The sequence below is a fragment of the Mastigoproctus giganteus genome, chromosome 7 (genome assembly GCF_048544385.1).
Source record: "Mastigoproctus giganteus isolate SK-2022 chromosome 7, ASM4854438v1, whole genome shotgun sequence".
Taxonomy (NCBI): Eukaryota; Metazoa; Arthropoda; class Arachnida; order Uropygi; family Thelyphonidae; genus Mastigoproctus; species Mastigoproctus giganteus.
The window spans coordinates 227801507-227824151 of record NC_143581.1 but is presented as its reverse complement, the minus strand read 5'-3'; the positions used below and the strand labels follow the sequence as shown (position 1 = coordinate 227824151).

Here is a 22645-nt window from a genome sequence, read left to right as displayed (position 1 = left end):
TTACTTTTGCCTATTACCAAAAGCTTCAGTTTTTCATTACCAGCCATATTTGCACCAAGCAAGACTTTTCACCTTTAAAAGTTAGTGCCTTGATCGCCAAACATTTAAAAAAATAGACATGTTTTGTCAATGTTGAATATGTCTTTGGGCTCGTAGTCCATAATTTTTTTTCAAAACTGTTTCTTTCCCATAGGTACAGTCTTCTTCAATTACAACCCCACTTTCACCAGAAATAACTATTTTGAGCAAGCTATTTTTAAATTTATCCAGCCAACCAGAGCTGGCTTGGAATGTTTTATGTCCCAGAAAAGATGGATACTCCATAGCCTTTTCTTTTATTAATGGTCCTGATATTGGCATGTTTTGGTCTCAAATCAACTTCATCCACTTAAAACAGTTTCATCTAAATCTTCGTACAGGCATAATTTCGCATGCTTTCGAGTGAGTCTTGTTTCCTAAAACAGTTTGAGAATTGAAACTTGGTTTTTCAGAATGGTTGACACACTACTGGCAGGGGAAACCAAATTTTAAAGTGATTTCTTTTTTTTTTAATGACCCGATCTGCACTATTAAGCAGTTACACTTTTTCCTCTTAGACATTGTAAGGTTACTTGCACATCAGCTAAAACTAACCTGATTTAGAGACCACTTGTACATATCATACTAAATGGAGACAGGTGAAATTTAATGAAAGTGTAGATGACTCATTTCTGCGAAACAACAGATGAATTTCCGTTATAAAGGAAAATCACTCTCACCTAATTCTCTAATAGGATGCTTACAGTAGAAAACAGATTGACCAGAGCCAATTTCTGCCTCAGGAATATGCCTTAATATTTGCCAGTGGCTGTGGACACATAGATAGCAGTTGACCAGTGCAACTTCTCAGTACAGTAGAGGCGGGTATATAGAGTTTACAGGCACCACTAAATTGTGGAATGTCTTTGCTCTTAATTCGTGCTTTTAAGAATTAAACCATTTAGTCTTAATTTGTGCTTTCTACAGCTTCAGCTCTATTGCCTGAAAGGCAGAGGTGCGAACAATGTGTATCCAGGTCTCTCGAAATCAGTTCATTATATGGAAATTTTCTTTGTTATACGGAAACTGTTTTCAATGTAATGACCAAGGGGAAATCAAAAAAATTCACTATATGGAAGTTCATTAAATAGAGGTTCGACTGTATTTATGGATTGGCATTTCACTCAGATTCACATCATCATTATAGACAGAGGATTAACTGGCATACTTTGATGGTGACTTTGATACAAGGCCGCCGTAGCCTAGTGGTCAGGTGCACGAGTGCATAAGTAAATGTGCCTTGAGTGACCGGGGTTCAAGCCTGTGACTGCTGAATATGGTGCTGTTTCTTGTATTCTCTCTATCTTGTGAACTTCTCTGACCGTTTGGTCGTCCCGGAGTATAAACAGAAAATTTATTAAATTTATTTATATACATTTTTTCTGAGCTTTCAAAGACAGTGATTTTTAAAATTATTTTAAAGCATGTGCTCCTTAAAAAAATTGATTGTCTGTCTCCTAACAAAGAACTTCATTCCTATTTTGGAATGAAGTGCTTTGTTAGTAGACAGGCAAGGCATGTGAGCATTATACTAAACTAGGATGTGGCCAGAACATTTATGAGTGCAACAGATGTGTACTTATTTGTTAGGAATTCATAAATGATTTGTATATAGTTAATAGAAATTGAACAGAGAATATCACAGAGATGTATTTTCTGAATGCCTTATAAACTTTGAATGGTATGATTAATCTAATTAGTGTATTTATTTGTTTTAAATTTGTTTTGTTTCTTTTTCTAGTTTTCTGACTGCTGAGTACTCAGAAGCTTAAAAAATTTAGGAAAAAGTGCAGTTTGGCACTGTTAAAAAGTGGCGCTAGGCCACACTTCTTTGTAAGAGGCGGCCTTTATCAACGAATGCTCTCCTTGCGACTTGTCTCCTGCAGATTCCTGAAACAGCCATAAAGAGAATATTCACAATGTTTGTTGATCATGATCTTAGCCTTGTTGCAGCGGACATCAATCCTTATCTGCAGTCTTGATCTGCAGTTATTACAAGCTAAATAACATCGGTGGCTAATCTTGTGCCCAGTTCTGCAGTGTTTTGTTATCCCTGTGACAACAACAACTGATTAGCAATCTTATCGGTTGTACTTCATTTTGTGGCACTGTCTTCTCTTGTAGCCATAATTTGGTAAGTTGAAATGATTTTTATCATTTCAATTGAATTGTTTTTATTATTTACATGCTATAATATTAAAATATTATTTTAATATTGAATCTGCTGATATAATTTCATTTATTTTAATTTTTAACTGTCTATTATCCATATGGATTATCCATAATCCATACTTTTAAATTCATCTTAAAATCTATACTTTTATAAAAATAAGATAAAATGAATGACAACTATTGTTGTTTTTTAATGTGTATGTATAGATTGCATTGAAAGTGACATTTAGGATAATTCTCAGAATTTTTCAACAAGTTAAGAGTTTTTTATTTATTTATTTATTTTTTTGTTTTAAAATTCCCATTCTGATTCTGGGTTATCACCGATTTGCTTATGCAGGTTAGAATCGCAAAATTTAATTACTTGGGCATGGTGTAGAAGTAGTTTAAAATATATTAATATACAGAATAATTAATACATAGCTCAGTGGTATAACTACAGAAATGGGCACCACTACAAAATTAAACCATTGGTCTTTGATCCTGGATGGAATTGGGGGGACAAATAAAAATTTACAAAAACTAATATATGAGGTGTATCCAAAAGTTTCTGGTCTGGGGTGGGGGCAGTGCTTCTCCCATTGAAGCATCTCTGGAACTCATCTTTCATGTTGCTATCTAATGTTCTCTGCAGTTCAGCTTGAATCTCCATGGTGTCTTCAAATTTTCATCATTTTAATCAGGTTTTCATTTTGGGGAATGGAAAGAAGTTTCAGGAGAGCCAGGTCAGAAGAATAGAGAGGGTATGGGATCATTGCCAATTTGTTCTTGGCTAAAAACTGCTGAACCAAACCAACAAAAAGCTGAGTGGGCTACTCTGGTAACTAAGCTAATTTTGAATGCCCCATTTGTTTAGGCTTTTCTTCCTGACATAATCTAGAAGTTGACTCCAGTGGATAATTTGTGAATTATAGTATGCCTTGGCAGAAGGAATTTCCAATGAACACTTCCCCATTGTTGAAGAAAACAATCAGCATGTTCTTGATAGCTGATCTAACCTGCTTTGCCTGTTTTGGACATGGAAATGATGGAAAAGTCCATAATCTCAAGGTCATAATGGGGAATGAAAGTGGAGTTTATAGTTATGATCGAGAAACAAAGGAAGTTTCTACCCTTTCCATCCTTGTACTTGCAACCCTTACACACACAGAAAGCTGGTTCTGTTTCTGTTCATCATTCAGCAAAAGTTTTGCAGCAGTCCACCTCATGGTTAAATTTTCAGTTAAAATGCATCAGCACGTACCGTTCGATAGGCCTAGAATGTCACAAATATCATTAATTGATATTTAAATATCACTGAAAAGTTTGTATTCTACCCATAGCATCATCATCAAATACTTGTTTGAACATTTCATAAGTCTCTGAAGCTGTTTTCCAAAGTATATGACAATTAATCCCCGGGGGAGGCTCACATCTGGTGAGTATGGGCTTGGCACACCCAGGGTCCTGAGCTGGATATCATCATTCTTCTCTTTATTGGTGATTCCCTTCTATTTCTCTCTCTCTCTCTCTCTCTCTCTCTCTCTCTCTCTCTCTCTCTCTCTCTCTCTCTCTCTCTCTCTCTCTCTCAGTAACTCGGAAATTTATTTTAACTGATGGAGCATAAGCCTCAGGCTTCCTTGCTGCACTATATGAATAATAATAATAAAATTTGATGGACACTCCCTGTTTCTTAAAGTCCACGGAGCCGGAGGAACCCCTGGAATTACACTATGTTTCTTAATTACAGGAGAAGCTTGGAAGTTTGTGATGAACTGGACTGTTGTTGTTGTTATTTGGTTTTTAGGAGCATTAGCAACTAAGGCCATATTGCTCCGGGGATGTGCGGTGGTCATTCCCTGACCTTTCCGCGTCCTCCGTATTTGGTGGTGACGGGCTCGAACCCCGGTCTAATCAAGAAGCGTGTGCTACACACTGGTGCTCCTTCCCACCTGGCTACGGAGGCGCCGAACTGGACTGAAATCTCAACCTAGCTATCAAACAGCTTGGACTGTGCAGAATGTATCTTCAAAAAAGGCCAATTTACAATGTGTAGGATATTATTAATAATAGTATGTTGTCAAAAACTACTTCAGTTATAAAACATAAAAACATTTCCTTCTAATTTAACCCTAAATTACTCGGTTCCAAAAATTGCCCATCTTACTCGGTTACAAAAATTGCTAAATATACTCAACAGACATGCACTTAAACACAATCACACAAAAGCAAAATGTTCTATTCAAGTGAAACTCAATACTGAAACTCATGTTGAATATCCTTCACATTAATTTTCCTAAGTAGCTGACAGTTAATTAGTTCAGCAATATCTAATGGCACACACTGCTATGCTACTTATGGTTATTTCTTCATTTGGCTAGAACCTCGTATTTTCCTTGGCTGTGGGTTCCTTTTGGACTTTGGGCCTCACTGCTATGACAGTGATATAATTACACCTGCAATTATGCTTATGTTAGTTCGTAGTCACTGTTCTGTCAATGTCTCCCAAATCAACCAACCAGATAGATTATCGTAAATATATGGCTATTTCTTGGCCAACTCATGTTTTCTTATGAGAGCCCATAAAAGATTAATATAATTATCAAGGGATATATGTCCTTTAATAATTATAGGAGTAGCTTGGAAGTTTGTGATGAACTGGACTGAAATCTCAACCTTAAGCTATCAGACAGCTTGGACTGTGCAGAATGTATCTTCAAAAAAGGCCAATCTACAATGTGTAGGATATTATTAATAATAGTATGTTGTCTAAAACTACTTCAGTTATAAAACATAAAAACTTTATCTTCTAATTTAACCCTAAAATTTTTTTTAGGCTTGTGTGCTTTTGAAATTGCTCTCACTTCTTTGTGCAATATTGTGTATTGTTTCAGAGGCAGAACATTGATTGCTGTTGCCAGCAGTTGGCGTGCTTCTTCCTGTTCTGTATATGTAATATAGTGTAATGCTACCTGAAGGTCAGCTAGTCCAGCTAGTCTTTGCAAAGCGCCCTGACTTCTTTTATGCCATCTTGCTCGTTTTCATCACTCTTTTCATCTGTCTGCTTCTTTTTTTAAACCATCTCAATTACGGAATTGTCTCTTATTTCATACTGTTCAACTTGGTCAAACCATTCTCTCAAGACCTTTTCATCAGAATGCTCACATTTTGGCAGTTTTTTGATCAGGCTGGTCAAGTTCTCATGCCTATTGTCTTCTGGTATCTTGTCTTGGATTTTACTGTTTATCAGCAGCTTTTTCTCCATGACTTTATTAGAGTGTCAGATAACAATTGGATTTCAGATAACAAGAACTAATATTGAATATCCTTCACATTAATTTTCGGCTAAGATAAAGAAAGCCTGGATGAGAACAACGAGAAATGTCGGATAACTTATGTCGAAAATTAGTTTCCCAACACCGGACTCGAGCGCTGCTCGCTCAGTATATAGACAGTAGGTGTTATCGGTCTGGAGCATAAATTGAGAAGGATATATTGATTGACAGGTAGGTGTGGCAAACGATGAAATGATTGGTGGTGGGCGTGACACGACAAGCTACTGTGTAGTCATTGGTTGGCATTATGATGTGTATTTACCAGTAAAGAATGGTGCATAATAGTTTTGTAATGAATGGTGAACAGGTAATAGTAGCGATGACTCTTTTAAAGATGGAAGAAATTTGTAAGGAAAATAAAACGTTGCTTGATTTTTTTGATGAAAACTAAATTGATAAGACCGAAATTGTACTGTTTTAAGTGCAATGATTATTTTCAACTAATTGAATCACGAACAGAGTCATGTGGAAAGTTGTGGTGTTGTAAAAAATGTTCTTCGCGAGTTTCTTTATTGAAACATAGTTTTATGGAAAATACAAAACTTTCATTGAAAAAAATAATGTACATTATATACTTTTGGTCAATGTGCACGCCAGTAACTACGACAGCATTCCATCTGAAGATTTTGAAAGTGACAGCAATTAAGTTTTATAAGAAATAAAGAGATATTTGCGAATTACAGTTGATAAAAAACCCATTAAGTTGGGTGAATCGGGGAAAATTGTAGAAGCAGATGAAACTGTATTGGTAAAACCAAAACATCACAGAGGACGAAATTTAACTGCTAAGAAGAAATGGGTGTTTGGTGTGTTTGAAAGAGAATCTAAATTCGTCTTCATGAAATTGATAAAAAATCGGAAAGCAAAAACTCTTTTGCGCATTATAAGAAAAGTAGTGAAGAAAAATACTACCATCATAACAGATGAATGGCGTGCATATAGCCATATTACAGCCTTAGAAAAAAGAATTACAAACATTTACAAACACAATTTTGTAAATCCACATACAGGAGCACATATGAATAATATCGAACCCCAGTGGAAGAAACTAAAAAGTGTAACTAAAAGAGTAAATGGCAGCTGTAAACATATGTTGATGGGTCACATCAATGAATATATGTGGCCTAAAATTTATGGGAAAAATCATGAAGATACTTTTCACAATATTGTTACTCAAATTGCGAATAGCTATTCAGGTCCAACTGTATGATTTTTACTGATGAATTTTTTTTCTGAGAAAGTTTCATTCCGTTCATTTTTATGTTCTTCATTGTGTTTTTTTTTTCTCATTATTAAAAGCAGATTTTTGGAGTTGATCAGTGTTTTTACTGTATTATTGATTTAGGTTTGGTTACGAAAAAAGGAAAAGGTTTCTTTGTTTTTTGTTTTATTTCATAACCTGAGCTTAAATGGTAGGTTAGGAAATAAAAGAAAAGGTTTCCTTGTATTTCGCGACTAAACTTAAACGTTAGGTTGGGAAATAATAGAAAAAGAAAGGAAGATTCTTTATATATATATACTGAATAGCTATTAAGGTGCTGATTGACGTTATGATACGTGTATATCCGCACGAGTGTCTTTAAAAATAAAACTACAGTAATAAAAAATTAATATTTTGTTAATAAACAATTTATGTGCTAGTCCACCCATGATTCTAAAGTAAAAAGGTTAGTTACCCCTCCATTTTGGGAGGGGTTCAAGCTCCCATGGGATTCAAGTGGAGGTAACCTGACCTTTTTTCACCATTAGGGCATATTATTGAACAAGAAAATAAAAATATAGTCATAAAAAATTAATTTTTTTATGAATGTATTTCTAAATATGACTGATTCTAAAGAAAAAGGTTAGGTTACCCCCTCCACTTTGGGAGGGGTTCAAGCTCCCATGGGATTCAAGTCGAGGTAACCTGACCTTTTTTCATCATTACGAAATACTGTAATGGCGAAAACAGGTTAGGGCATGTACGATTAGGACAAGTTACCATTAGTGCTGCTAAAGTGCTACTAAACGATGTTATCGTGTGTTGTGTTCACGCACCAATCAGCACATCATTTGCTGCTCCTATCTATCAATCAATATATTGTTCTCGACATTGCTCCAAACCAATAACACCTACTGTCTGTTTACCGAGTGAGCAGCGCTAGAGTACCGTATCGGGGAAACTAATTTTCCGCGTAAGTTTTCCAACGTTTCTCGTCGTTCTCGTGCAGGCTTTCTTTACCTTCACTAATTTTCTTAACTAGCTAACAATACTATCCTCATTTACTTGCTTAAAACAACAGTTGTAAATAACTAACAACTTTTATTGATATTTTCTTTTTGAATACTCTGTTTTGTCAGTTGTACCAAATGATGAAAGTTTTAAAGTTTTGGAGCATTTAAAAAGGAAAGCAGTAAGAACATAGCACAAATTCCATCACTAGTCAGTTCTTCATTGGATGGCAAGGTGCAGGAACACTGTGTGCTCACGAGTCACCTTTGTACAAGGTCTTATCAGCACACCTCTCCTAAAAATAAAATAAAATAAATAAATAATAATGAATAATTAGGTACTAGGTCTGATGTAGCCAAGTGGTCAGGCGCGTGAGTGCAGTGACACATGCCACTTTGAGTGGACTGGGGTTCAAGCCCGTGACTGCTAAATACGATTAATGTTTGTATTGATGATTTGTTGTAAATTCCACTGACCTGGTGGTTGTGCTGGAGTACAAACAAGAAATTTTTTTTTTTTTTTTTTTAACTTATTTTAATAATGATCAATCCATGAACACATAAATACATTTTGGAACTAAAAAACTACAACTAGGATCCAACACTTTACAACAAAAATACCCTAAAAAAAAACAAATATTTTATAAGAATGTTTATCATTCTGTTTCTTTTTTAAGTTACAGCTGGAAATAAATTTTAGATGATAGTTTAATGAGCTTTAAAAATTTTTAATGATGTTTATATTGAAGTAAAAACAAAAATAGTCATTGTTGTTTTTAATTTGTTTATTATTTTAATTTTTAAAATTTATAAACTATTAAACTCCAGATGATGTCCCCCTTTGATTAGGTACCTTTTGTGTGGTGTGCAACCTGCATACTCGCATGTGCACACCTGGCAAGATGTATTTCTTAGTATCAATAGAGTTGTATGAGGAAGATTTCTCTCTTTTAAAAATTGTTTTTGAAATAAATACAATTTATGAATTTGAATAAAAATATTATACAAAGATATTTATGAAGAATGTGATACACACCTTATGGTCTATCTAAAGCTGTTTTTTGTTTTATGTGATTTTTGGTTTGATTTGCCATAGCCTAGTGTCAGGCGCGCTGTGCATGAGCACGTGCCTTGAGTGACTGGGGTTCAAGCCCGTGATTGCTGAATACGGTGCTGTTTCTTGTATTCAATCTATCTTGCGAACTCCTCTGACCGTTTGGTCGTCCCGGAGTATAAACAGAAAATTTATTTATTCTTAAATTTATTTATTTTATGTGCAAGGCTATCAGAGAAATCTGTTTTAGGGCCCTGGGTTTAGCTGATTTGCCTAAGAGGCAACTTGTGATATCTGGAAGCATAACACAATAAGCAGGTATAGTCACTCTTTCTCTGCTTTTTTTTTTTTTTTTGTGACCCAGAGCTTTTGTCTCTTGGCAAGAAGTTAGAGTTTTAGATGGAAGCATTTTAAAGTTTAATATTGTCTCATCACAATTGTACAGTTGGTTAGTTGTAAAAAATCAGATTTTCTGTGAGGTTTAGTAATGTATTTCAGACGTTTCAAATGTTTCTAAGTCTCACTTAAGTATTCCCCATAAATGTTCAGCTAACACACCCCCACCTTTTCTTTCATCTGTTTAACTAACTTGCACTAGCAGTAAAGTCACTATTATCTTCTCATCTTGAATTTATTTCTGGAAATCAAGTGCTTTTTCTTGGAGCTTTGGTCTTGTTAATGGGCTCCTAATCAATTTATTTGTGAAAACCACAGGAACAGAGCTTCACTGTTTTTTTTTTGTATTCAGGTTTTTCAGGAAATCTAGGAATCTTCAGAATGTGTTTCTAAACACTGTCTTTCAATTTTTACTCTTTCAATACTGGTCTCCAACAGTAACTTTTCCTGCATCTAATTCTAATGCCAAGTTTTTTATTTTTTAACACTTGGGGCTGAAAGCTTTTCCTTTGTGTAACCCTTTTAAAGCCTAAAATTTGACTTCCATTGAAACATGTACTCACCTGAATGATGTGTACAACACAACTAGTGTACCTCTGCCGGATTCTGTTTTTAGAGGGGAATTGGCTGGCCAGAGAAAGTGAACTTGACTGTAGTTATTGTCTTGGACTGAATGAAACTTGAACTGCTGAGATTCTGTTGTATATTGGAAGCACTGTACCTCTTGAAAACACTAATTTTGTGGTGAAATTACAAAGCCCACCTAATATACTTAGTTTTTCGTCTACATCCTCTCATGAAGATTTTAGAGGTGAGTATACCAAAAGTGTTATCTAATACTGACTAGGAATTAAGTAATTTTTATGATAATTGAAAAGAATCTGAAGAGAAATGGTTGCAGCTAAAAACAATCAGGACTGATGGAATGTGAAAGAGGTAATCAAACATTTTGCTATAATAATAAGCATGTCAATTAATTGGCTACTGTGAGGTCCTTTTTAAGGAACTAGATGCACAGACTTTGACTTCATATACTTAGATTTCAGTAAAGCTTTTGATTGCTTTTGCTTCACATGAATGCTATATAATTTGAAATTATATAGCATTCACATATATATATATATATATATATATATATATATATATATATATATATAATTTGAAAGCTATTGCTTCACTTGAATGATTTTTGTATAAATTGGAGCAATGTGGCATTAGGGATAGGCTAATACTATGGATAAAGAGATTATTAATTGGTTGAAAATAGAGAGTAGTTATAAAATTGCCACTGCTCTTCATTTTGAAGGGACTTTTGTATTGAAACTATTAAGTGATGGAAAAAATTCTAGGAGAGCTGAGAGCTTTCATGCTATGTCTGTGAGTAGGACATTGATGTAGTAGCCACAAAATTTTGGGGAATTGTAACTTGTTTAAGAAAAGTGTCTTTAGATTAGTTATGAATATCTTAGCTAGCAGTTGAGGAAAGGAATTTCTTATGCTTTCTTGTGGGTAGGAATCTGGGTGTAAAAGGAGTCTTTGAACTTAAAATGGGCCCCATCTTCTCCAATCAAGAGGTCAGTGAGATATCTATGGTATTGGTCTAGGAACTTCACTCTGAAGTTATCATCAAGCATATGTTTTTTTTTTTTTTTTTTTTTTTTAAGCCTGGATTTGGCTTTTTCAAAACTTGTGGTTGTGAACCCACCATTTAAAGAAGCATGTCTTTCTGAGTTATGTTCATGCAAGCAGATTTGGAAGTCATAAGATCCTTCACATTTTTGATATCACATAGATTGGGCGGAATGTGGTGGAGGAGAGGAGTTTTGCAAGCTAGTTGGTTTCTTCTTCTTCCCTGGGTGGAATGGAGTGCTAATTGGTCTTTTTGGGAAATTGCTCTTATGTAGTTTACTATTTGAAAACAGATATGAAGACTGAGCTATTTGGGTTCGGCTGGTTTGTTAAGTTCATCTTGAATTTTCTTGTTATCTTGTAAAGTTTTGAGTTTTGCTTTGATACTGGTGATGCTTCTGGTGAGATCATTGGTAATGGGAATATACACAGAATATACATCTAGACAGTTAACATTTCTATACATAGTCCAATGCACAGAGTAGTAAGATAACGAGTGTCCATTTGCTGAATTACTCCCAGCGCCACCAGTTTCGGACCTGTAAACTAATGCAGTCATCAAAACCCACAGAGTACTAATGCACATGCCCATTGCTAATGAAGTTGTTACTATCTTTGAAAAGATTCGTATTCCTTTAGCATAGCAAGTTCATTTTTCATTGCATTTTTGGTTACTATTATTATAATTGTTTGTGTATTATTATTACTTTTTTTTTTTTGTCTGCTGACATCATGAATAAGAATAAGTGCTTCTCATGTAATCAATCTGGAGTGCATTTACACTGATTTCTGAAGGAACATTTAAGGTAATTTATCATAATTGATAGAACCAGGAAATATTTAATGAAATGTTAAAAAAAAAATTACCAAATAACTAATTAATAACTAATTCCAAACTTATTATATTAATTAATATGAATAGTGTATTGACAGGGCAGGTGCTAGGCTGGATGTCGCCCGCCTGCAAAGCTGAAATGGGCACCCTTGCATTGCAAGGCAGGCGCCCCCAAAACATACTAAACTCCATATTAACACTTTGAAATGGCGCCCACCTTCTAGTGGCACCCACTTGCAATGCAGGCTCTGCAGCCCACTTCCGCCGGCCCTGTGTATTGATATTAATTGAAAAATTAAATAATTCATTATAGATGTAAAGACATGATTGGGTTAGGAAGCTTATTCTTCCCTTCTAAAACGTACAGAGCTATAAATATGCCATTCATGCTCATATCAATCTGTTTTTTTTTTTTTTGGGTTACTGACTAGTTGAAAGCAGTTGGTAAGTATCACAGAGGTAAGTGTGATAGTATTCAACATCAAGATAATTATGCATCATTATTATATAATAATGCTAGACTGTGAGGATCTAATTTTTATAGGCGCCTCTGTAGCCAGGTTGGCAGGAGCAGCAATGCGTAGCACACGCTTCTTGATTAGTCCGGGGTTCGAGCCTGTGACTACCAAATACGGAGGATGCGGAAAGGTTAGGGAATGACCGCCGCATATTCTCGGAGAAATATGGCCTTAGTTGCTAATGCTCCTAAAAAAACCAAATAACTAACTCTCATTTTTATGATTGGTGTTTTACAAGCACTGAAAGGGTAAACCTTATCAAATTTGTTTGGCCAAATACGGTTTCTCCTTCAACTGATTGTGAGGTGTTCAGTCCATGTTTTTCAGCCATGTCTGACACAGAAACAACTGTGCTGAGTGATATTTGCATGAAGTACTAGGTTAAGTGCAGAGAATGAGCCAGCACCCAAAATCCAAAAAATCTTAACATTGAGATCAGTTACATCCCGACTTACAAAGAAAGTTCTGGAATTTCAGCAGAATAAAAATTTATTGCTCAACAGGGGATATTACTGCAGTGCAATATGCATTCCTTTTATCTTAAATTCATTCATCAGCATACAGCTTGAAAGGCAGAGGGTGGACAATCATAGACAAGGCTTTTGCTCTTAATGTTTACCTTCAAATGTTTACCTTCTTAATGTTTACCTTCAAAGCACAAGTACTTATAAGTTATTGAGAGGGAAGCTTATGCAGGAAAAAGACAAACTGTGTATACGATGAATAAACAAAGTGCATTATCTAATTGTGAAGATGATGCTGCTGCTGCTGTTCTTCTTGACCTCTCAAACCATACTGATACTTTGCTTGAATTTGTTCACAAGAATGTTAGTGAGCCAGTAAGAACCACTGACAAAGTGAAAGAGAGGTAGCCAATGGGAGAAGAGGGATGAGGGTCATGTGGTGCAAGTGGGCGGGGCAATTGCGTCACTACAAATGCACAGGTAAATAATTACATGGGTCATTTCCTGATTAGATATCGATCAAAGTGGTATAGTGGTGCCTTACATCTGCGCCATCAGTTCTCTTGTTATGAATACATAACCTCTTTAAAAGCCAGAAAAGTGTTGTGTGTTGCATGTGTAGTTTAGTGTTAGTTTCTGTTGTTTGTGCTGACTTTTTTGCCACAGGGCACCCTAGTGGGACTCCACACTGCCCATGACCACCACTGGGAACTGAGCCAGACTGACCATAGTACTCTGGCTGCTCTCCCTCACGGGTTGCCTGAGCTTCCTAATGAAGAACAAAAGAAGAAAAAAAAAAAAAGTATGAGTGAGGACGATAGCTGAAGTATGGGAGTAAAGGGGAGGAGGAAGAATATCAGTGTATTTTGACAAGTGTGTCTTTTACTTAGAAAAGATTTGACTTACTCTGTTATATCATTGCCTTATACAATGGGATAATCATCTCATTATTCTTGCTAGTAAAATTCCTATATATCGACAAAATCCCACGAGCTCTCTTGACACAACCTGTCTGCACAGTTTATCCTCAGGTCTTCATTTTCTACTGCCTTGTGTAGTACCACACAGTTGTTACATTACTCTGGGATTACTGCTACCTGTATACATTATTTTCAATTTGTCAATGTTAAGCTTCAATCGCCATTTCTCAGCCCATATACCTAATTTTCTAGATCTTGTTGCAGTTTTCTTCAACATATTCATCAACTGCACACAGTGCACAAGAGGGTTGAACACACTCCATGCTCTCCCCCCATACTTCTTTGGGTGCTGATAGGTGCATTTTACTCTGTCTGTATTGTGCATATGTGCAATCAAAATGAGATCGTTTCTCAGATATATGCATACATTAGAAACAGAATCTTTTGGTGACTTGGTCCTGTCTGCCATCAGCCTATCCATATTGCTTCTGCAGTATTTCAGTCCTCTCCTGTCCATAATACATAATACATAGTTTATGTGAAAGCAGAGCTGATTTTTATTGCTTTGGCAGAAGCAGTTATCTCTACAGTATGCTTTTAAACTGAAATCCCTGCCTATCTTTATACCACCTGTCAGACTAATCATTCTTACAGTATTCGTATTCAAGAACTAAGATTTAGCCTACCATGGTAGACAAGGTTGCTCCACTACCAACGCAACTTAGGAGGAGAAATTGTTGAAGTTAAATATAAGAAAGGCACCCGGGGTGGATCGGTTCTATCCAGTTATATTAAAGGAAGTAAGCAAACCTGTAGTAGTAATTATAAAAACATCCTTGGACTTGGGGAGGACCCTGTAGACTGGAGATGCACAAAGAGGATCAAAGGGTGAAACTAACGTCCTGTTAGTTTAACTTCTCTTCCAGGGAAAATAATGGAGTCACTGGTAAAAGAAGCACTGCAGGATCATCTAGACAAGGCTGCGGTAATAATTCAAACACAGCATGGGTTTGTTAACGGGAACTCTTGTCTGACCAGTTTGATTGGATGATATGATGTGGTCACAAAGGAGCTGGATTCAAAAAATAATTTCGATATTATATACTATATTATATTATATACTTGGATTTCAAGAAAACTTTTAATACTGTTGCACATGGAAGACTACTGTACAAATTGGAGCAGTAGGGCATTAAGGGCAAGTTGCTACAATGGAGAAAAGGATGCTTGAGTGGGAGAAAACAGACCATGGCAATCAATGCACACTTCTCTTCATGGACTAATATTATTAGTGGCATCCTCCAAGGTTCAGTGTGGAGACCATTGTTTTGTATATTTATCAATGACATTGATGAAGATATATCAGGCTTAATTAGCATTAGTTGAGGCATATCATGCAAGAAAGCAAGCTTATACAGCATCAGCCAAAAAAAAAAAAAATTCACCCATTTGGTCAGTCCAAATGTTTGTCTAGTTCAGCCTGAAATTTATTTAAGCTATCAACTTCCACAACAACAGATGAAAATCTATTCCAGCAATCAACTATCTGCTGGCTAAAGGCAAACTTTCACACATCTATTCTACAACTGTCTTTTCTCAATTTGACTCTATTGCCCCTCAGGTTCTTAAACTGAGCAGGTGGAAAAATCCCATCAGCATTGAGCCTGCTGAAACCATTCAAGGCTTTATACACCTCAATCAGATCACCCGGTAGGGGCATAGTCTCCAAATGCTGCAGTTTGCAGAAATTAAGCCTTTTTCACAAGAGCACTCCTTTGTTCCTATCACCAATCTTGTTGCTCTTCTCTGTACACTCCGTGAGTACACTTTGGTCCTTGAGGTTGTCACAGACATTCTCTCAGATATGCCAGACAAGTTGTACTTGCTACCTGGGAGTCTAAAACGCTGATGGAACTGATATTTGGGTGACACTCAAGTCATGTGGACCCAATTTCAGCGAAGTCCTGACGGTCTCTGACAGCCAAATCCTCTGATTGCATCTTCACGATGGTGGGACTGTTAGTAATCCTGGGTATAACCTCCATGCACAAATACATGGTGGGTGACCACCCAGGTGTGAACCAACGTAAGTAGGGGTCGAGGTGTGGTGCCCACACCACATGGAGGAACGCCGCCCCTCTATGTTACCAGGCAGTACTAGGTGGTAGATGACTCTCATCAACCGGTGCAGTACCACCACTTTGCTTATTGGAGGCTTGAAGTGGTGGAACCCACGTTTAGTCTCTAGAGCTAAGTTCCGGTCAACCCTTCCCTATCTCTTCCATCATGTAGTATGATTGATGACTTTTGAGGTTATGATGAACATCGTGGCCAGATCCAATATTCCTTACATTTCGAGGGTACAGCTCTAAAACGGTGTTCACAGGCTAAATCACAGGTTATCAGGCTTAATTAGCATTAGTTGAGGCATATCATGCAAGAAAGCAAGCTTATACAGCATCAGCCAAAAAAAAAAAAATTCACCCATTTGGTCAGTCCAAATGTTTGTCTAGTTCAGCCTGAAATTTATTTAAGCTATCAACTTCCACAACAACAGATGAAAATCTATTCCAGCAATCAACTATCTGCTGGCTAAAGGCAAACTTTCACACATCTATTCTACAACTGTCTTTTCTCAATTTGACTCTATTGCCCCTCAGGTTCTTAAACTGAGCAGGTGGAAAAATCCCATCAGCATTGAGCCTGCTGAAACCATTCAAGGCTTTATACACCTCAATCAGATCACCCGGTAGGGGCATAGTCTCCAAATGCTGCAGTTTGCAGAAATTAAGCCTTTTTCACAAGAGCACTCCTTTGTTCCTATCACCAATCTTGTTGCTCTTCTCTGTACACTCCGTGAGTACACTTTGGTCCTTGAGGTTGTCACAGACATTCTCTCAGATATGCCAGACAAGTTGTACTTGCTACCTGGGAGTCTAAAACGCTGATGGAACTGATATTTGGGTGACACTCAAGTCATGTGGACCCAATTTCAGCGAAGTCCTGACGGTCTCTGACAGCCAAATCCTCTGATTGCATCTTCACGATGGTGGGACTGTTAGTAATCCTGGGTATAACCTCCATGCACAAATACATGGTGGGTGACCACCCAGGTGTGAACCAACGTAAGTAGGGGTCGAGGTGTGGTGCCCACACCACATGAAGGAACGCCGCCCCTCTATGTTACCAGGCAGTACTAGGTGGTAGATGACTCTCATCAACCGGTGCAGTACCACCACTTTGCTTATTGGAGGCTTGAAGTGGTGGAACCCACGTTTAGTCTCTAGAGCTAAGTTCCGGTCAACCCTTCCCTATCTCTTCCATCATGTAGTATGATTGATGACTTTTGAGGTTATGATGAACATCGTGGCCAGATCCAATATTCCTTACATTTCGAGGGTACAGCTCTAAAACGGTGTTCACAGGCCGGCCGCTAGTTAGTACACTGGACCGAACCTATTGGTAACTCTCTAGGAGGCTTCCGGATCAGCTAGGGCATAATCTTGCTACCTCTACTCTGCCAGATAGTGACTGGTGGGAGTCCGAGTAGTGTGTATACGGGGAGCATTGTCGAGGCCATGTTATGTCAAGGATCTGGGTATATTCTTACCATGTGTAGACCATATCCAAAAATTTCATTACTTCATACAGCATGTCCCACCCACTTTTTCTTACCATTGAATACACCATGAATTGTCAAACTAATAGAGCAAGCTTATCTGCGAAAAGATCTAAACCTCCCAAGCACTTCCTAATTCATTTCACAAATATACGTGATCTCAATTCTAATCTCAACGTTGTCCATTTCCACTTGCAGTCTGTCATGCCAAACCCCATGTACTTCTTCTGACAGAATCTCAGTTATCGGTTGATTGAACTACTGCTCATCTCAGATGCCCAAATTATTCGCTCTATGATTCCTTTCGCTTCAAAGGTGGTACTTGTGCATATGTCTGTTCTGATATTTCCTGTCAGAGACTTGGCAATTTGAAATCTCCTCTTTTTGATCTTCTCTGGCTTAAAATCTCTTTACCTCATTGTGGCAAATTCATCTGTTGTCTCTTCCGTTCTCCCAACTCCACTAATCACTTGGAGCTCTTTGACTTCCTCTCTTTGCAACTTGACTTTCTCAGTCCAACTTTCCTAACAGTGAGGTAATTTTCCTTGGTGATTTTAATGTTCACAACTCCAGCTGGCTTCCGTTTTCTAGTCACACCAACCCAGCTGGTCAAGATGCTGAGGCTTTTGCAATTACTAATGACCTTGCACAGATTGTTCATTTACCTACCAGTATACTGGACAATCCTAATCATACAGCCAATATGCTTGATCTTTTTCTCACAAACAGCCCTTCAAAGTACACGGTCGAAATGAGAGGGTCCTTTAGGCACTTCAGATCACAATTTGGTGATTTTCTCTTCTCCAATGGAACCTCTTTCTCATGGCTTCTCCGAACCTCGTGCTGTTTGGCATTACAAGAATGCAAAATGGGATGACCTGCAAGACTTCTTTTCTTCTTTTCCTTGGTTGGATTACTGTTTCAAAACTTCTGATGTCAATATTTGCTCAGATCGCGTCAGTGAAATTATTCTTGCAGGAATGGAATCCTTTATCCCACACTCCACTTTAAAATCTTGTCCTTTACCTAAACCTTGGTTTTACAATAAATGTGCTAAGACTGTTCAAGAAAAGAATATTGCATATCGTAATTGGCTTGTTTCTAATTCTTCAGTTTCATTTTCTGCCTACACCAAAGCTCGCAACAATTGTAAAGCAGTTATTAATCAGTCCAAACTAGAGTTTGAACAGGCTAAGAGTAGAAAACTTGCTTCTTGCCCTAATGGCAGCCGAGCATTCTGGTCTCTTGCCAAAGCTATTGGCTGCAACTTTTGCCCATCTCTGCTCCCACCTCTGTCAAAACCAGATGGTTCTGTTGTCACTTCAGCCAAGGATAAAGTTGACCTGCTAGCATCCCATTTTTCTTCCAACTCATGTATTAATGATCTTGGTAAAACACCTCCCAACATGCTCCATTCAATGCCTACTGTGGTCTTCCGTCAAAAGGATGTCAGAAGGATTTTGATTAATCTTTATGCTAAGAAAGCTCCAGGTCCCAATGGTATTTCTCCATTTGTTCTCAAAACCTGTGCTCCTGAACTTACTCCTATTCTGTGCCACCTTTTTTCACTTTCTTATTCCAAAGCTGTTTTTGCTTCTGCTTGGAAATTTGCTCATATCCAGCCAGTTCCTAAAAAGGGTGACAAATCCCTCCCATCCAATTATCGTCCCATTGTAATTACTTCTACTCTTTCTAAAGTAATGGAGAAATCAATTAACTGCCAACTCTTAAACTATCTAGAAACCTTCCATCTGATCAACGATCGCCAGTATGGATTCCATCAGTGTCGATTCACAGGTGATATTCTGGCTTATGTTACCCATTTATGGACTAATTCAATGGAAAGGTTCGGTGAAACACAAGTAGTTGCTCTTGACAAGCTTCCATCTTATGGTTTGCGAACTGTTTTTAGTAATTGGTTATCCAGTTTTCTCTCTGACCGGTCACTGAGGGTGATGGTAGATGGCTCTCTGTCTTCTAACTTCTCCACTAATGCCAGTGTCCCCCAAGGTTCAGTTCTTTCCCCCATTCTATTCCTCTTATATATTAATGACATTCTTCCATTGACTGGAAATCCTCTCCATAGTCTTGCCGATGATAGCACATTGCATTCCACTTTACATTTTGAGAAACCTTGTCCTGCTCAATCAGCTTCAACTTCTCGAAAATCTGCTACCAGTTCCTTAAATGCCGATCTTCAGGTAATTCTCCAGTGGGGCAAAGACAAGTTGATTTCAACCCTTCTAAAACTCAGTCTTGTCTTATATCTTGCAAAACGGATTCTTCTGCTCCTATGCTTATCTTTAGTGACACTCCAATTTCTAGGCAAAATGATATATCTCTTTTGGGGATTACCCTGACTTCTAATCTCTCTTGGCACAAGCACATTACAAATACTGCTTCTTCTGCATCTAAAAAACTTGGTTTTCTCTTTCGCTCTTGGCGTTACTTTTCTTCCAAACAATGCTCACTCTGTATAAATTGCAAATCCGCCCTGCCATGGAATATTGTTCCCATATCTGGGGTGGTGCCCCCAAAACCTCTCTCAGACTTCTTGATTCCATTCAGAAGAGGGCAGTTAGGTTAATTAATGATTCATCTCTAACAGAGTCTCCCCACTCGCTGTCTCATAGACTTACAGTTTCTGCTGAATACCTCTTATACAGATACTTCCATGGGCACTGTTCCTCTGAATTGGCTTCTATAATTCCCGCTCTCTCTCTTTCAAAACAGTCCGAACACGTGCCGCCACCAGCCAACATCCATTTATGGTCCAACTTCAAACTCACAGAACCAACTTTTCATCTTCCTTATTTATTCATTCAACTGCTGTTTTCTGGAACAACCTTGCTTCATACCTATTTCATGAAAATTACAGTCTACAGAAGTTCAAGCCCGATGTCAACAAATATCTTCTTTCGTCTTCTCAACCTTCAACCCAAGCACGGTACTAAGTACTATAGGTTCTAATACCTCTCGTGTTTGGGGGTTTACATAAAAAAAAAAAAAAAAAAAAAACCACACTCAAGCAACTCTACATCCTTCCTAAAATGAGGACTCCGGACCTCTGTGCTATACTCAAGGTGTTGCCTGATCATTGCCTTATACAAGGGGTTAATAACCTCCTTGTCTCTGCTAGTAAAATTCCTACTTATCTTTGACAAAACACCATGACCTTCTCCGGCAGCCCATCTGCACTGCTCAGAGAACTTCATATCTGACTGCACAATTTTCATTCTCCACTTCCCTGAGGGTAGTACTGCACAGTTAATACGTTTCTCTTGGGTTACCGCTACCCATAAGCAGGACTTTACATTTGTCAATGTTAAATTTTAGTTGCCACTGCTCAGCCCATCTGCCTAACTTTTTTAGATCCTGTTGCAGTAGTGTACTACCATTACCATCATTAACAATCCTGCCAACCTTTTTATCATCTGGAAACTTGGACATTAAGTCTGACTTACCTTCATCGATATCATTCATAAATACACAAAACAACAATGGGGCCAACACCAAATCCTGGAGGACTCCACTAATAACATTAGTCCACATTAAGCAGTGTCCATTTATTACCACTCTCTCTCTCTGCCGTTTCCCACTCAACTGTCCCTTTATCCATTGTAGCAACTTGCCCTTAATGCCATACTGCTCCAATTTGTACAGTAGTCTTCCATGTGCAACAGTATCAAAAGCTATTCTGAAATCCAAATACAGAAACTCCCCGACTTACCTAAGGGTTGCGTTCTTCGGAACGCTACGTAAGTCGGAATTTCCCTAAATAAGCATTTGGAGAAATTCCGCATTCGCAGCTATGCACGCTGAATTTGATAGAAGCAAAAAAGAAATGTTCGACAAACATGAAAATAGAATTATTTATTCAATTTGTTTATATCATACACAGGAAAAATTACAAAAGCGTACAAAATTGCAAAAATTTTCAAAATTATAAAAAGAGAGAGGAGACTGGCAGAATGTCAGCAAGTTTTACCTTTTGAGCATTGTTGCCAGAATTAACTCTCCTGCTGATGATAAACACACCGCTGTGGAAGTTGAGGGCTGTGGAGATTTAGAGGGGGTTCTTTCCAACACATCACAAAATTTCTCTGCAGTTGCAGAATTGACACTAGCAACTTCACCGCATACTTTAATGTTTTTGAAACCAGTGTGATGCTTGAACCTATTAAACCACCACTGCTTGACACGAACTTGGCTTAGGGTTCATCGTACTTATCCTTAATATCTTCATAAATACTTCTTGCTTTTGCTTGAATGTCCATTGGACTCACGGGCACTGAATCTGATTTTCCTTCCATATTATTAATAGCTTTTCCATCTTTGATATAGCACCTGAATGCTGTTTTGCGATCGCTGTTGGGGTGGACTGCACTGGTGTGAATTACGTTAATCCTTGAACATGTTCTTTTATATATGCGCCGTCCTTTAAAATAGTATTCACTGTTGAAACAGCGAGACCTAATTCCATGCAATAGATGCAAAACTCTGCCTTCCTTCGTACTTCTTAATTAATCATCATCATTTCTAAATCAATTTTGTTTCATTTTGTTTCCTAGAACTGCCAGCACTTGCACTTTCTGTTGGTTGCTTTCTCTTCATCATTGTAATAAGTATATAGGAATGAAGAGAAGATTCTGAAAATATATTTATATATTTTATATTATTGAAGATTTCAGTGAAGGGGAGTACACGTTTCACCATAATAACGTAAAAACCCACACAATTCCAGTTATCGGGATTATAGCAAATGCAATAAGATCAAATTTACTACCCGTTTATAATACATTGCACTAACAGAAAAGCCCAATAAACCGGAAAATGCAAATTGTTTTTATTAGCATTAGTAGAGGCATATGATGCAAGAAAGCAAGCTTATGCATCAGCCAAAAAAAAAAAAAAAAAGCTCCCATTTCACCCCTTCACTCGTTCCAAATACCTGTCCAGCTCAGCCTTAAATTTATTTAGGCTATAAACTTTCACAACAAAGGATGGAAGTCTGTTCCACCAACCAACTACCCGCTGGCTTAAGGTAAACTTCCACACATCTATCCTACCTCTGTCTTTCTTCAATTTGAATTTATGCCCTCTCAGGTGATTATTCTGAGCAAGAGGAAGAATCCCATCAGCATTGAGCCTGCTCAAACCATTTAAGTCTTTATTCACCTCAATCAGATCACCTTGCAGGTGCCTAGTCCCCCAGACATTGTAATTTTCAAAACTTTAGCCTTTCTTCATAAGAGCAACCCTTTGTTCCACTCACTAATCTTGTTGCCCTTCTCTGTACTCGTTCCAACAGCTCTACATCCTTCTTAAAATGAGGCCTCCAGAACTGTATACAGTACTCAAGGTGTGGCCTGACCATTGCCTTATACAAGGGGATAATCACCTCCTTATCTTTGCTAGAAAAAATCCTGTATATC

At 37.5% G+C, this 22645-nt stretch overlaps 1 protein-coding gene across 9 annotated transcripts in view; it reads left to right on the top strand.

Moving 5' to 3' along the window:
- The window catches only part of LOC150083755 (protein FAM13A-like), a 423536-nt gene that overhangs the window by 129790 nt on the left and 271101 nt on the right, over positions 1-22645 (top strand). For all 9 annotated transcript variants that reach the window (XM_090378200.1, XM_090378193.1, XM_090378197.1 and 6 more), the window contains one exon: positions 1820-2212. The gene's annotated coding sequence lies outside the window, so the exon portion shown is untranslated. The remainder of the gene's footprint in view (positions 1-1819; positions 2213-22645) is intronic.